Here is a 15,523-nt window from a genome sequence, read left to right as displayed (position 1 = left end):
ATTGTAGAATATTGATAGGTAAACCTTACAAAATCGGTGGTAGTATGTAAATAACTCACAAATTGGGTGAGTTCACATATGTCCTCCTTCTACAACATAAAATCATCATCCACAAATAGGACATACCACAAAATATTTTCCAAGAAGGGATCAATCCCAGCCAATAATGATTGTTGTTCCCAGCTAACTAAAGCTAGGTTGGCATAGCTGTTTGCACACGCAGTGCTCATAGCCACACCAACCTTTTGAAGAAAAAACTCATTCTGGAATACAAAAACATTTTCTAGAATGATTTATAGGAGACTACAAATAAGCTGGACTTTCTCATTTTCATAACATCTATTTAAAGTGAGAAATTCCCTTACTTTCTCCACTCCGAAAATATTTGGTATAGATGTAAACAGTGATTCTATGTCAATGGTGACAAAACTAAAACACCCTCTATGGTTGTTATCCTGTCATGTGGTCTTTCCAGAAACCTTTTGGTATCTCTATGTATGGTATAACATCCATCTAAATGGTGATGCAAATTGTTTTCAACAAAAATAGAAAGTGGTTCCGTACACCAACCTGCTCCAGATACAATGGGCCTTATAGGTGGTGCCTCAATGTTTTTGTGTTTTTTGGGTATACCATATATTTTAGGTATAGTGGGACGTTCAATGCTGAAAAACGTAATTGCTCGTCTATTAAATTGGTCATTAATAAATCAAAAATCAAAAAGGATACTCTATCCCCATTCACTACTATTTTAGTAATACTTTCATATGTATGTACATATGTATGTATGGTGGCAGTGAGTTCAGGGTGGTGTTTCAATATTCAAGTGATGTGAATGAATACACACAAATTATTAAGAGAAATTGGCATATATTACAAGAAGTACCTGGATTGTTAGAAAAAATTCTCTATGCTCCACTCTTCTCTTTTAGAAACAATAAGTCTTTAAAACAACATTTATGTAATAGAATGCAAACAAATAGATCTTTTCACTCCATGCGTATAGGCACCTTTCCTTGCAGGCGATGCTCTGCATGTCCATACATTTATAGTAACAGGGTATTTACACATCCCACACGTAAATTTACTATTACTAGCAAGATGTATGTTGACTGCAGAACTGAAAATATTGTTTATTTTTCATTTTGTTAGAAATGCTTTGTATATTATGTGGGTAAGAATAATAAGATGCTTAAGGACAGGATCCTTGAACATATTAGAGATATTAACAATGGCAAAGAAACTAATGCTCTGGCAAAGCATCTTAAACAGACTGATTCTACGCATGTTTTTAAGTTTTTTGCCATCCAGGTTATCTATCCAAACATATGAGGAGGTGATATTGGGAACTTAACAGAACGTATTGAGCAGAAATGGATTCTCTCACTTAATGCTGAGAGCTATCCCAATCTTAATGGTATTACTTCTTTAAAATCTTTTTTAAAATCTCGTCACATTAAACATTAAAATGTATCCTAGATGTTTTATATAGGTTGAAGCATATGTAGAAATGTTTTCATGTATGTATTTCTAACTCCTATTTAGTCATATGTATAATATGTATAGATGGACACATATAATTTTGTATAGGGAGATAGTACTTGATTATAGAGTTAGCTTGGTATCAATAATATTTTATTATGAATATTTGCAGTCTAAATATTGTAAGCTTTATATGTTAGTTACAAATGTAGGAATTTAATTTTAAAGTTACTAGTTACCATATTTTTTTAAAGTTTTTAAAGAAAGATCCCTATGTTTTGTAATGCTTGTTAAAGCAGACATGTGATTTACAGGTCAGCTGATAATTTCAGATGGACTATAAAGTTGTAGTGATTTTTATTTGTGTCTGATGAAGCGACAAGTGTGGTCGCAAAAGCGCTAACTTTTTAATTTATTTTTCAATAAATGCACAGTGTGTTAGCTTTGGTGCAGTTTTTCTTTTAGTTCATACAAGGGTACCTTTGCCCATACATTTCTGTATTAAAAGTCTTTTTGGTGGAATCTAGTGCTGGCCTATGTGTTTTTTTGGATCTAGATACTTTTAGTTGGGCCATGCACATTGCCATACGTGCATGGGACCTGTTGTTCCTGTTGACAATAATAAGGTTAACACACATGAATTAAAAAAAAATAACAGCATTTATACCCCCGATACATCCCTTGCTAGATTTCTAAAATCGAAGTGAGCAGGAACACAAAGCATTATTGATTTACAGAATAACCCACATATTATTAGACCAGCTGATAAAGGCAGTGCTGTAGTGATTTTAGACAAAGGTATGTACCATGGAAAAATGGATTCTATGCTAAATGATATTTATACTTATAAGTGTTTAACAAATGAACAAGTGAATAAGGTTATCAAACATATCCACAGGGATTTATATGATTTTTAATGTGTAATATCCTTGATTGTGATCTCTATAAGTATTTTTTTAGTTGAAACACCATGCATTCCTATGATTAGAGGCCTTCCCAATGTGCATAAAGATTTGCACATTCCTCCATTAAGGCCAATTGTTTCACATAAGGGATGGCTTACTAAATCTCTCTCTATATATGTATAGAAGCAATTTATAAATGTAGTAGATAATACTAACACTTTCATTAGAGATATAGAGCATTTCTTAGAAAGCCTATCAGGATATGTTTTTTCAGATCAGTACAGGTCTACAGTATTATTGTTGACACTAGATGCAACTTCTTTATTTACGGTCATTCCTAATGAGACTTTTCTTGGCTATGTGAAAATATTTTTAAATGATAAAGGGTCTCTATGACAAAATAATGAGATGTTGTTTGCTATTAGTTCTCATTCCTAGTAATAATGTCTTTTCCTATAATGAAAAATACTATCTACAAACCAAATGAGATGCAATGGGCACTTCTTGTGCCAACTCATATGCCAACATAGTAATGGCATACTGGGAATCCAATTTTATACTGAAGAGAAATGAGTTTGTTCAATATAGTCCATATTACAAAAGGTTTATGGATGATGTCTTTCTGATATGGATGGACCAGAATCAGATCTTGAAGACTCTTAGGATATCTTTTAAAGTTCTCAGGAAAATGGCCATATGAAGAGATAGAGTTTTTAGATGTCCTTGTTTGGAAGCAAGGAGACACTACACACAGAAAGGTTCAGGAAAGCATGCAGAAGGAACAATTCACTACACTGCAAAAGTATGCATCCTCTACATGTATATAAATATATAGTACCGGGACAGGGACTTAGAGTCTCCAGTTAACTAGTTCGGATAATGTTTGCCGTACCACTTTGAAGACTTTGGAAACTGAGTTTTTAGATAGAGGTTACAAGAAAGATGAGTGTATTCACTTGGGAGATGAAGAGTTTATAGATAGAGGTAACAGAGGTAGACCATATTTTAGGAATAGGATAAATACAGAAACAATCCACACTACCAATAAAGTGGGTTCATCTCAAGGATGTAGACAAACTATCCTGTTTTCAAATAATAATAAGGTAATACATGGAATAATTACTAAGAATTGGGATATTCCAATGGCAGGTGAAAAGATTACTAGCATTATAGGAATAAAACCTAGATATGCATATAGAAACACAAAATCCCTGAGAAGACTACTTTGCTATGAGAAAACCATTGACCATAGAGTTCAATCAGCAAGGAAGGGTACTTTTGCATGTAAAAACTGTAACCACTGTGCCTGTATGGCTAACAGTAACAGGTGTATACACCCAGTCACACAAAAAAGATATACATTTTTCCATTATGCTGACTGTAAAACTCATGATTTAACATACGCATGCACAAAATGTTCAGCTTTCTATGTAGGAAAAAACAATCGATCTCTAAGGGAACATCTGAGGGAACATCTGTATACTATAAACAGAGAGGATGAGAGTAATGCTTTGGCAAGACATGTTTTAAGCCATGATTTATCCCATACATTTGTGTTTCTGATCATAGAGTTGGTTAATAAGAGTACTAGGCTGGGGAACTTTAAAAACTTCACTAAAAATTTAGAAACTAAATGGATAATTAGATTATAAGCAGATAAAAATTGTGGGTTAAATGACAGAGAACCATTGAAACCCTTCCTTATAGGTAGACCTTTGACACATTGAATTAACATGATTATAATAAATAAAATATATACATAAAAATATAGAAAAATATAAATGTATAATTATTATGAAATTTATTGGATACTTCTTAAATGCTGATTATGTTTTGGTGGGGTATTTGCTTATTACTACTGTGTTTTATACATGTTTCTATGTTATACCATAATTGGCTTCTTGTTTTTTTTTTTCTATACATCCTTTATTTTTTTAATAAAATTGAAGAGTGTTGAGCCTTAGTGTCTGCTGCCATCTATAGACTGAAGTGTATTTTTCTTAAGACCTGCTCATTCAGTTTATTCTTAAGGAGTATTATATTAAGAGGTATTACTGTATATATATATATATATATATATATATATATATATATATATATGTGTGTGTGTGTGTGTGTGTGTGTGTGTATGTGTGTGTATATATATATATATATATATATATATATATATATATATATATATATTATATATATATATATATATATATATATATATATATATATATATATATAATTTGTATACATATACATGCATATATGCATTTTAAAGAGAGTATATTTATTATAGAGTTTTTTAAGTTTTCTACATTAAAACATTGAGTTTAACAATCATTTAAGTATAGTTTCTATACACATGTAATTTAATGCATGCTTTGAAATGTTTTTATGATGAATATACCTTTAACTACAGTAACTGACATATTTTTGTGATTGGTTAATGGCTTTTCATTAATTGATTTTGATATATTTAAATAGAAGGAATTGCTGGTTTTTATATATCTGAAGAAGCATTCTGGTAAGAATGTGAAAGTGCTCCCTTGTTTTTATTTTCTTTGCTTCATTAAAGTGCTGTCAGTTCCTACCATGAGTGTCACCTCAAGCATTTTTTTTTTTGGATGATACAGGAAAACTAGACAGGAAATATCCTGGAGGTGGTGGAAAGTCCAGAGGATGATATATTTTAAGGAAAATGCTGCAAATCTAACATAAACCACATGAAATTTCTACATGGTTCACAGATACTAACATCATAGTCATCCATGATCCTTACTGACTCATTACAAAACCTTCTGGAAGCATTATTATCATGTCTTATATGGCAGTTTAAATTTGGTAAACTGATGTGAAGTTTAATGTTGTTGAGTTACATATATGGCCAGAATGTCTGCCCTCCCCCAGGTTTCATGTTGACTAGAAAGCGACTACTTTTTCCTCATGGTAAAGCTGCCTTTACAGCACCCGTGGTGAAGACAGACTGAAACTCATCTGATACTGCCGGTCTTCCAATGGAGGTTGAATTGAGGAGGCCAAGCAATTCCAAGTCATGACACTTTCTGTTGTGTTACAAGTGTCTTGTATTGATTGACCATTTTACATGCTAAGAAAAACTCAGAAAACCAGTCTCATATTTGAGCAGTCAAGGCTACTGTTGTGCCTGCCGAGTCAAAATCCACTTACTGGAATTCATCCTCTCTCTGTTGCTTGCTGACTTTCTTCTTCTTTTTCTTTTGAAAGAGTGGGGCTAGTTTCAAGGAAGAGAAAGGAAGTTCATACATATGCTCTACAGCATCAAAGTCTTCTTGGAAGTCCCAGTTCTTGCTCTATGTCCTGCCATCCTCACACTCCCCTTGAGTTAACATTTGGTGCCAAAATTGTAACCTTGTACCCATCTCTTCCATTTACTTGCTTTAGTTCTTCACTGCCTGTCACTCTATTTGTTTCTAATAGGCAACAAATCTTTCATTCACTTCTTTAATTCTTCATTTAGGAATAATTCCCTAATATCCTTTTTAGCTTTGTGAGAATGTCTGGTAACTCCTTCCCTAAATTAGATTCATTAGAGGCTTTCATTGATCTCCTGCTAATGGCGAGGTTTACCAAATGGGGCCTTATTTCCTAAGGGAATATCCAAAATGGCCTGGCATATTTTTTCATGGGAATATAACTTACACCAGTATTTCTTTGACCCATGCACCTCTGTTCTCATTTCCAAGCATGATTTCAGCAGCAGAAAAGCTACAGTAAACTATTTAGAAGCCAGTCTGTGAGGTAATGCATAGGATATTTTCAAATGACTTCTACTCATCCAAGTCAAGAAAGAAGCATAGCTTTTCCAAGGAGTATTCTGCAAGAGAAGTTTTGACATGAGACACGGGATACATAATTAATAGAAAACATGCTTAATGTGCCAGAGGAAAAAGATATTTTTCCAAATATGTCCACAGCCTTTGTCTCTTTGGGGATGCCTGATGGATAGAGGAATGAACAAATGCTTGGGTTGCTGATGCCTATACTCAACAGAGTAGATCATATAATAGTAGGCCTTATGGTGCCTAGTCAGAAATGAAGACCACTTGAGGGCAGTACAAATGGAAAGCCTTTTTTGGACCCAGAGAACCAAGAATGCAGGTGCTCCAAGGCAGCAAAATGGCATGTTTATTAACAGGCTTCTGTGTGAGAGCAGGGGTTGGAATTTAACCATGACAACTGTTACAGGCTTACCAAGATAAGCATTTAGATATTTTCTATGAGATGGATATAGGACTGCTGGAAAAATGAAATTCATAAGTCTGATGACCTCTTTAAAGGATATGATCTTCATGAGGGAAAGGGTAGAAAAGGAAGACATATAACCGCTACCATTCTTAAACAATGTGATCTCCATCTTCTCAGTCTCTGCCAAGGCTAGTGAGATGAAGATAGCCATATCCTACCATGTTCTTAATATCCAGTCTTGTGCCCCTCTTAAAGCACATAAGAAGTAGAAACAGATGAAGCCACAGACTTAATGCAGATTAACATAATGTATGGCTGATGCATCATGGAAAGTCACACAAGAAAGACAGTATCTGAGTATACAACTCCAGCTCTAGATTAGCACTGGCGAAGAGGCTTATTTTTGGGTGGTGACCTAATCCATTCACTTAATCATCTTCCATCACAATTAAACAGCAAGTCAGACCTCCTTATGGTCTGAGAAGTCTAAGAGTCTATCATTGGAGAAAGAGAGGGCATATGGAAACTGAGTAAATCATCACCATTGAAGGACTAGCCTCTCAGGGGAAATAAGGAGATGGTCTCCTTTAATCTGAGGTTATACCCAGAATATGTCCCTGGGATGCAGTGTTCTATTGCTCACTTACTTGGAGGGTCTTTACCAGTCAAGGCAGCACAGAGGAGGAAACCAAAACCCTGGTCTGAATCTCAAGAGTAGATGGTGAAGAGATGTTGCCTTTATGAATTTCAGGCAGGTCTGAAGATCAAAACTTATGTGATGACCTTTCCCTAGAAGATGTTGATTCATGTCATGGATTTGAGGGTTTAAGGAGCTGAGGCTGTCATATGTAATGGAGATAGATGAGGAGGTTGGGCTAGAAGACTTAGGCCTGATCTCTGCATCACTGACTGTGAAGATAGGTAAAGGCTGCCAGCCTAGCCAGATAGAAGTTTGTAGATAATTCTGTCATTTGTAAATATTAATGTAAGCCACAGGCTTGTTCGCTTAAATATGAAATGACTGCATTGGATATTGAACTGTAAAAGTATAGCAACAGTGCACTCTGCTGTAAGAAAGCTAAGTCAAGCATTTCATGACTGTCTTTGATGTCAAAATTCAGAGACAATATGTCTAGAGGGAGGCATTCTGCCTATTGTTTTAAGACCAGCATTAATGGCCAGAATTTGCATGTATAAATCTCCTTTATTGCTCTAGTTTCTGACTAGGTGTAAAGAATGTAAATGTAGTTACTGTTAGCCTGGGAACACCAGAGAAGTGTGAACAATGATGTCATGTGAAGCAGCTTTGTGTTATCAATTTAAAGTGAGAGAATTGGAGAGCTCTGAGCATTTTGTCTTGAGAACATCCTACATCACCAGCACTGCTTTGCTCTATATGTAAGTTATTTAAAACTGTGTGTTCTCTAAGATATAACTAGGAAATAGGAAGATTAGACTAGTTTGTTTTTCTGTGATGTCAGAACTTTTCTAGAGCATTATTTTAAGTATTTATCTGTGCTCTCTGAACTCTTGACTAGCATTGTGTAGTAAGAAGTATTGTCTTGTGTTTTATTATTTATTATTAAATATTTTTAAAACTTTCAACTGTGGCTGTTATATGTAGAGATAATTTAAGCTCTAAGAGTACATTGCATGTATATAGTGATACTGTACCAAGTCACTCTAATAAGCTGTGACTGTTCAGTCACACTTAGCATTTGGATAATAATATTGCACAGTAATAATTGGACACCCTTTCAGAAGGGCCTTTGAGTAGCTGATATGGTGGTGGCAGCTTGTAGTACCTTTTAGACTGGGTAGCAAATGGCCCCAGCTGGAGAAACTATGCCAGCCTTCCCCAGGAGTGTCTGTGTGGTTGTATATAAATCTTACCTCAATGTGTGTGCGTGTGTGTCAGCTACTTCAGCAGGGACACAAAGCACTGATTGGACAGCGAATGTGGTGGAGGTTTTAGCTTGCCAACTAGGCTGAGATCTGGACCCTATAGCTGTGCCAGTGGGAAGTCTTATTGGGGATCTGGTGAGAGAGAGAGGGAAAAACCAGCTCCAGACTAACTGTGATCTCAGTGTGCTCTTAAATGAAATTGTACTTTACTGTGTGTGTATTTATTAATGTTACCCTATATGGACACCCCTCACTAGTGTTAGTGGTGAGGATTGAGGCTCCTTGATTTCTGGGTTAGTGCACGGGTGTCACCTATTAATTGGTGGCAGTGGTGGGATATCTCCACCACATATTAATTGGTTGGCAAATACTAATTGGCTTGTAGTGGTGTGGGTAGAGTGAATTCCTGTAGCTTGTGTACAGTGATCACTGAAGGTGTTTTGTATTCTAAATCAGCCACGCAGTGAATCCTCAGAGTTCAGATCACAATTGTTTTATTTCTTTTGTTAGCTTAGTTAGTCAGGGAGAGCAGGCAGCAAGTCAGCTGAGGAGTATGGAATGCTGAGAAGGAGCCAGCTGGCTGAGATGTGCCAGGCTAGGGGACTGGTGCATGGATACCTGACTAAGGCAGACATGATTGCAGCTTTGGTCACAGTTGCATCAGAAAACAGCAGCCAGAAGGACAATCAGACTGGCAGTGGAGATGTACTACCCTCAGAGAATGGACAGCTCAACCTTTCCCCAGAGGACTTAAAAATCCACCTGGAGCTAAAGAGACTTGAGTTGGAGGCCATGCATTTGGAAATAGAAGCATCTGAGAAACTGAGATATCAGCAGGCTGAGGAGAATGAGAAACTGCTATGCCTGGAAACTGAGGAAAATGAGAGGCAGAGGCATCATGAGAATGAGATGCTGACTCTATTCCAGAGTCATGGAGGTAATGGGCAAGGGAGTAACTGGACCCCAGAAGGACAAAAGCTCAGTAAATTTCTTCCACAGTTTAAAGAGGGGGATAAGTTTGATAGTTTCATTCATATGTTTGAGAGGGTATGTAAACAGTATGATGTCGATCAAAGACTCTGGGTATGCTTCCTGACCCCCTTTCACCATGGTAAAGCTGTAATTGTGTTGTCTAAACTTGCTGATTGTGAATATTTTGATTATACAGCTGTTAAAAATCACTTGTTAGAATGTTTTAAGCTAACACCTGAAACGTATAGGAAAAAGTTTTTTGAGCATGGATTCAAAGCAGATAAAAGTTTGTGTGAATATGTTGTTGAACTGAGCACTTATATTCATAGGTGGGTGAGTGGATGTCAGGTTACCACTTTTGAAGGGCTGGCAGACCTTTTGTTGTGGGAACAAGCCCTTAGCACTTTGCCTGAGGACATGATGATCTTGTTAGTTGATAGACACTTTGCTACTTCAGATGAGTTGGGGAACAAGGGAGACCTATGCCTAGCAAGCAGGGCATCCCTGCACAGGAAAGGGTCCCCCACTACTGCTCATGGATCTAAATGAACCCATGGTGGGCAGCACAGACTGCCCCAACAGAATTTGCCAGTAGCAGGGGAAGCCACTAGTCCAGGTACATGTCCAGGACCTAGGGATAAATGTTTGAATGCAACCAGTGAGGCCATGTGGCATACAGATGTCCACGGAGGCAAGGTGGGGAAAAAAAGGTGAGAAAGCCACTAAGATGGGAAGACAAAATGCCAATAGTAGGTTGTCTTGAGACAACATGGGTACCAGACTACCATCCATGTCCTGATAGGGAAGGATTTGGATGAGGAAGTACCGTGTGCTTATCTAGTTAGGATTTGGATGAGGAAGTACCGTGTGCTTATCTAGTTACACACAGCCAGGCTAGAAGACAAGCATGTGGGTCTGGCAGCCTGGGGGAGATCCAGACAGTCTGCATAGCAGTGAGACTGAAAGTGAGCCACAGCTGCTTGTGGGTACTGATGTTCCATGCAACAGAGTGACTGCAAAGGTAGAGGTGAGTGGTAGTACCCAGGCTGACAGTTCTAATAAGCTTTGACTGTTCAGTCACACTTAGCATTTGGATAATAATATTGCACAGTAATAATTGGACACCCTTTCAGAAGGGCCTTTGAGTAGCTGATATGGTGGTAGCAGCTGGTACTACCTTTTAAAACTTCAATGGTGTCAATATGGGCATGTAGCTACACCATAAGCCCAGCACATGAAACAAAATGCTCACAAAGAGTATGTTACTCCAGTCTCTTTATTGTTATGCACTTTCTTTCCAAGTATACACCTCGGGGACTTCCCCAGAACAAGAAACAGAAGAAATTACATTGCTCCAAGTCAACACCCTTTATATGCAATGAAACAATTAATTAATCAATTATTCTTCCACAATTTTAAAGACATAGACGCTAAAGCACTAAAAATCTCTGTACTTTAAATATACACACAAAAAACTTTAGAAAATTTTAAATTTTATATTATTAAAAATAATATGTTATACAAAATACAATAAAAATTCAGATATTTAAAGCTCTTTTTCTTAGAACAGGAACCAGGGAAATATGGTCGTTTAACCCTGGTTCAATAGTGACATTTAATCTAATAATCCAATAAAACTCTCTAAGGTCAACCTGAAGCTCCCACCAACCACCTCTAAAATTCCGTGGGACAACTTCTAAAATGCCAAACTTAATTCTTGTATCTCCCTCACATGCTAGTGTGTGCCTATGCAATGCATCATTTACATTCTCCTTATTAATGGCATACAGGTGTTCATATATTCTGGTCTTAAAATTCCTTTCTGTTTTGCCAATATAATAATATGAACATGTTTGGCAAACTGAAATATATATAACACCTCTCATGTTACAAATACCCTTATGTGGGGGAATGCCCCTACAATGCCCAGCTATCAAGGCCACGTCGCTATTAAATATTTTTAAACCTTTCAACTGTGGCTGCTTTGTGTAGTGATAATTTAAGCTCTAAGAGTACATTGCATGTGTATAGTGATAGTGTACCAAGCCACTCTAATAAGCCTTGACTGTTCAGTCACAGTTACCATTTGTTTAATAATATTGCACAGCAATAATTGGACATCCTTTCAGTAGGGCCTTTGAGTAGCTGATATTAGTGGATGGTAGCAGCTGGTACTACCGTTTTGACTGGGCAGAAAAGGGGCACAGCTGGAGAACCTGTGCCAGCCTTTCCCAGGAGTGTCTGTGTGACTGTATATAACTCTTATCTCAGTGTGTGTGTGTGTGTGTGTGTGTGTGTGTGTGTGTGTGTGTGTGTGTGTGTGTGTGTGTGTGTGTGTGTCAGCTACTTGGGCAGGGACACAAAGCATTGGTTGGACAGAGAGGGTGCTGGAGGTTTTAGCTTGCCCACTAGGCTGAGATCTGGACCCTATAGCTGTGCCAGTGGGGAGTCTTATTGGGGATCTGGAGATAGAGGGAAAAACCAGCCTCAGACTGACTGTGATCTCTGTGTGCTCTTAAGGGAAATTGTACTTTACTGTGCGCGTATGTATTATCCTTTCCCTATATGGATGCCCTTCACTGGTGTTAGTGGTGAGGATTGAGGCTTCTTGATTGCTGGGCCAGTGCACGGGCGTCACATTGACCATTTCCTTTCATGGCCAGTAGGTGCTGAACACTTATGGAATGTTCTTGGGATCTCTTTTTGATAAGAGTAGGGGATAGGACTGAAGTGCTAGGGGTAACCTCATCCACTGACAGATCCCTAGACAATAAAGACAACATCTGTAGTGGTCTCTGTAATGTGATGACAAAGTCACATCTGGAAAGCATTAGCTTCTTATGCATCAAATGCAAAAACTTTTGACTTGACGCAGAACAGCTGAACTCAGTGAGCAACTAAAACTGGGGACTTTTGGAACATACATGCATAGTAACTCTGGAGTGGCAACACCATACATGACTTAAACAGGCATATGTCTCAACCCAGGGGGCTATGACATTTTTAGAGGAACCACATGATGGATATAAAGTAGATGAATAAAACTCTATCCCCTACTGCAGAGGGTCATTCATTGCAAAATATCTCTATATATAATATACCTGGGGAAATAAAGAGCTATGCATACCTTATGGAGGTAAATGAGGTGCTTAGAGGAACAAGAACATTTTTTTAGAACTAAAAGTGTTAAAGAATGTGAAGAATTGATATGAAGCTGAGAAAGAAAATGTTTCTCTGCAGGTAGAATCCTGCATCAGCTGTGCTGCAGTCAGTTTTAAGGTACATGTTAACTGCAGAATTTATAATCGACTGAGGTACATAGCAGGATGATTTTTGGATACAGACAGAGAAGGAAGGAGAATGGAACAGAGTTCAAACATGTCATATAATAATAATGTAAGTTATTAAACACAACCAGACTGTGAACAAGCTGTCCATATCTGCCATCAGACTCTGCTATTACTATGCAAAGTTGTTAATAGGTTCATAGGTGGTTACTGGGCTATTGACCAGAAGGTCTTTATAACCTTAGCCGTGGGTACCCAATATAATACTAGAGAAACCCAATATAAAGGATCTTGCCAAAACTCAAGATCTTAGTTAGCAGTGACTGCCCATATCTAGGAGGGTCATAGTTGAAATCCCCAGCAGGAATTTACAGTTTCCATACAGTCATCCAGGCTACACTTTAACAGGGTCATACAGGGGTTCTTTTTGATGTGAATTGGTGGCGTATTCCGGAGGACTGGCAATCTAAGTACGACATATCTGTCTCTCCAGGAGGTCCTACTTATGTCGCAGGCCAGGTTAAGGTCCCTGGAGTGGGTGACCCTTGTCACATTTGACTTGCAGATGTACAACATTTCCATTAGGTTTGGATCCAAGATTTCTCTGTAGGCCAGGCACAAGTCTCCTCTAAGTAGTCTTCACACTACTGAGTACAGTGGCAGTGACTGCAGTCTGCATAAAATGTATGACATACTGGAGACCCTGAATTTTCTTGGTTAGAAATCTCTGAGATCTCTGAAGTTGCTGCAGGTGCCTGGTATGTTACAAACCAAAGGGAGCACTGTACTCAATTATTGGCCTGATGAGGGTCTACTATAGGGGAGTTATGACCTCTTCCACTCTTGAGGCAATGCCTTTGCTGATGAGGTGTGCGACATGGAATGCTTTCCTTACCACAGTAGACACATGGTGGTTAAAGTTTAGGTTAAAGTCAACTTGTATTCCCAAGTCTCTCTCTAATGCATTGTTACCTAGAGTTTTATTATTTATATGATAGTCTGCAGGGATTTTGTTTTTAGTGAAGGGGATGATAATGCATTTTTTAGCATTGAGTTTGATTCCATGGCTTTGGCACCAGTCATTGATTTGTGTAAGTGCCTACTGAAGTATATTGACATCTTCTGGGGATTCAACAATTACACCTAATTTGCAGTCGTCAGCAAATGTAGTCAAACACAACCCCTCTGTTATGGCCTGAACTTTTGAGAAGTATATTCCAAAAAAGTAGGGGGCTCAGTACTGACCATTGTGGAACCTCACTGGTGACAGGCCTGCTGTATGAAGTAATGTTCCCAACTTTGTCTGAGTGGGATCTGTCTGTGAGCCAGTTAACAATCCACCTAATAACATACGGATTGATATTCAACTGGAAGAGTTTAACAATGATGCCTGAATGTGGGATTGTGTCAAAGGCCTTGCCTAAGTCAAGGTAGGCTGTGTGTGTGATGCCATCTACAGCTAGTTCAGCACACGTCTTGGTCCTACCTTTTAGGTTATGGATATAGCTGAAGAATGCCTTATGGTTATCCTTAGCTATGGTTGCCAATTTTTTTTTTCGAAGTTGCCCTTAGAGGATTTTACAAGTTGTCTTATTTGTTTGTTCAAACAGGGGATGGTGTTCTTCCAGTGCTGGAACCTCTCTTTTTTATTCTTAGACAGCAACTTTTTCCTCTTGTTGTATAACTTATTAATGCTAGATGTCCACCAGGGAGGCTTGTTTTTTCTTGAGGATCTTGTTTTGGTCCTATCAGGTAAAGCAGTGTCAATACAGTTGTATAAGTGATTGTACATGGCATTATTGTATACCTTAGTATAATTGTCAATGTCAACTATGGGAACAGAAGCCTGGAAATTATTTATGCTATCCCTTAGGAGAGTATAATTAGCTTTGGTGAAATATTTTCGCCTGCTTTCACCTAAGAGGGATTCAGGTATTATAGCTGCTTCAAATGTGACTGATTTATGATCAGATTTAACAATCCACACCAAACCAACCCTGTGGTAAACCATTGCAGAGAACCATAAAACCACAAGTAGAAAAACTCCAAAAAAGGCGGACACATAGAGTAAGATAACATCTCCACAATTTATTCTAAATCCACAAAGCTTTCAAGCAACAGCTCTTCATCAGTGTGTATATAAAACAACTAATAAAACAAGGTTTAAATATAATCCCCTTCTCTGACACAGCCAATAAAATTATACATTTAATTAACATCAAAAAGCATCTTAAAGCAACATGTACTAGTTATTCATAGTAATTTCAAATTAATTTGTTTTAATTTCAGAACAGGGTTTATACTAACAGATGTATTAAGACCAGGACTTCGATCAGTGTTAAGGCATATAATCCACTCATATTTGTATAACTCTAAGGAGTTATTTATGTCACCCACTCTCTTTTGTTTATGACAAACATCTATCACCCTAAACTGAAATGTATGATTTAAGCCTCTGTCCATGATATGTTGTGCTAAGGCATTGGTAGCAATTTTCCTCCTAATGTCTGAATTATGCTCTGTAATTCTATCTTTTAATTTTCTAGAGCTCGTGCCAACATAAAAAGTGGAACATGTAACACAAGTAGCTAAATATACTATATTATTTCCATTAAAGGTAGCATGACATTTAATTATTACAAGTTCACTAGTTACCGGATTTTTAAATCCACAACTTTTATTAATAATACTACCAACAAACACAGTTATAGCAGGGAACTGTACCCGGTTTCATAACAGGCTTGCCAGGTTTTATAG

Source organism: Protopterus annectens, chromosome 13.part0 (genome assembly GCF_019279795.1).
Source record: "Protopterus annectens isolate FY-2018-M chromosome 13.part0, PAN1.0, whole genome shotgun sequence".
NCBI lineage: Eukaryota > Metazoa > Chordata > Ceratodontiformes > Protopteridae > Protopterus > Protopterus annectens.
This window is presented reverse-complemented; position numbering follows the sequence as displayed.